We start from the raw sequence: 2,500 nt of genomic DNA on the forward strand, positions 1-2,500 counted from the left end.
GCCGAATATGCAAATAAGTACATTTGCATGCGCCATTTTCAGGTGTACAGAAGAGATCAGAAATACTGGATAATTCTGGGAAATACTGGTGCAAAAGTCAACACTGCAATAAATATATAATATAATATAATTTATATATAATATAATAATAAATACAAACAAAATGCAATCAAATAAAATTTCTATGAAATGATTGTAAATGTTATTGTGTGTCGCTGCAGTTCAGATGATGACTTTAATAAATAATATGATTGTAATAGTAATAACAACAATAATAACAATAATAACAATAATAACGATCATAATAACCATAATAAACAACGATTCATCGCATCACCATGTCCCTGACCCTCACTGCTGATTGGTTGATTACATTTCTGATTGATGAATTGATTTAAGGACGGTAACCTGCACCGCCCTTAGCCCCGCCCCTTCCTTTATCATAATTACCTCCAGACTTACTGTTCAAAATGAAGCTTATTGTATATTATAGTTTATTATATATAAAAAACTGAAAACATTCTCACACACACACACACACACACACACACACACACACACACACACACACACAAAAAAAATACACACACACATTTTTACTCCGATGCCATGAATCACCTTCCTGTTCATTTAACGCAGTGTGTGTGTGTGTGTGTGTGTGTGTGTGTGTCTTCTCCAAGTCGCTATCTTCAGCTATGCAAGCTTTCTGATCGGCCCACTGATGAGATTTTGTTCAGCGTTATGATTACGATTATTATTATTATAATAAATTACACCGAGCGCGCGCCTGCCGAGCATCAAACATCAATAAGTGAACTGATGATGATCTATGAGTGAGAGAGAGAGCGAGAGAGAGAGGGAGAGAGAGAAAGAGAAAGAGAAAGAGAAAATGACATCAATATGTTCAATAAAGTACAAACACTGACGATGTTTCGATTTTTCAGACAGAGAGAGAGAGAGAGAGAGAGAGAGAGAGAGAGAGAGAGAGAGAGAGAGAGAGAGAAAGAGAGGAAGAAATATAACGCCAACGAGGCTCTGCACTGCGAAATAATTAAAACAAACAAACAAACAAACAAACAAACAAACAAAGATATATTCATATTGAAAATAAAAAAAAAAAATCCAGAATTCATCCACAAACAAATCCGTATTACATTCGTACCGCTTCTTATCTACTCCGACAAATTCCTAAACATAGAGCGCTTATCATTTATTTATTTATTTATTTATTTATTTATTTATTTATTTACTTACTTACTTATACAATGAATTCATTATTCATCCCTGTAACGCTATTCAAACTTTTATTCAAACTCTCCATTAACCGCATGAAAATAACCCAAAAACACAATAATCCAATCAGAGACTGCGCGAGCGGCATCGTTTACATTCAGGTGTAGCTGTAAACTTCTCCGAGCTTCTGATTGGATAATTCAAGCCGAATATGCAAATAAGTACATTTGCATGCGCCATTTTCAGGTGTACAGAAGAGATCAGAAATACTGGATAATTCTGGGAAATACTGGTGCAAAAGTCAACACTGCAATAAATATATAATATAATATAATTTATATATAATATAATAATAAATACAAACAAAATGCAATCAAATAAAATTTCTATGAAATGATTGTAAATGTTATTGTGTGTCGCTGCAGTTCAGATGATGACTTTAATAAATAATATGATTGTAATAGTAATAACAACAATAATAACAATAATAACAATAATAACGATCATAATAACCATAATAAACAACGATTCATCGCATCACCATGTCCCTGACCCTCACTGCTGATTGGTTGATTACATTTCTGATTGATGAATTGATTTAAGGACGGTAACCTGCACCGCCCCTTAGCCCCGCCCCCTTCCTTTATCATAATTACCTCCAGACTTACTGTTCAAAATGAAGCTTATTGTATATTATAGTTTATTATATATAAAAAACTGAAAACATTCTCACACACACACACACACACACACACACACACACACACACACACAAAAAATACACACACACATTTTTACTCCGATGCCATGAATCACCTTCCTGTTCATTTAACGCAGTGTGTGTGTGTGTGTGTGTGTCTTCTCCAAGTCGCTATCTTCAGCTATGCAAGCTTTCTGATCGGCCCACTGATGAGATTTTGTTCAGCGTTATGATTACGATTATTATTATTATAATAAATTACACCGAGCGCGCCTGCCGAGCATCAAACATCAATAAGTGAACTGATGATGATCTATGAGTGAGAGAGAGAGCGAGAGAGAGAGGGAGAGAGAGAAAGAGAAAGAGAAAATGACATCAATATGTTCAATAAAGTACAAACACTGACGATGTTTCGATTTTTCAGACAGAGAGAGAGAGAGAGAGAGAGAGAGAGAGAGAGAGAGAGAGAGAGAGAGAGAGAGAGAGAGAAAGGAAGGACAGGAAAAAAAATGAAAGGGACAGATGAAAGAAGATAGAAAGAGATAGTGTTTGTAGATGCACTGAGAA

The sequence above is a fragment of the Silurus meridionalis genome, chromosome 8, assembly GCF_014805685.1.
Source record: "Silurus meridionalis isolate SWU-2019-XX chromosome 8, ASM1480568v1, whole genome shotgun sequence".
Classification (NCBI taxonomy): domain Eukaryota; kingdom Metazoa; phylum Chordata; class Actinopteri; order Siluriformes; family Siluridae; genus Silurus; species Silurus meridionalis.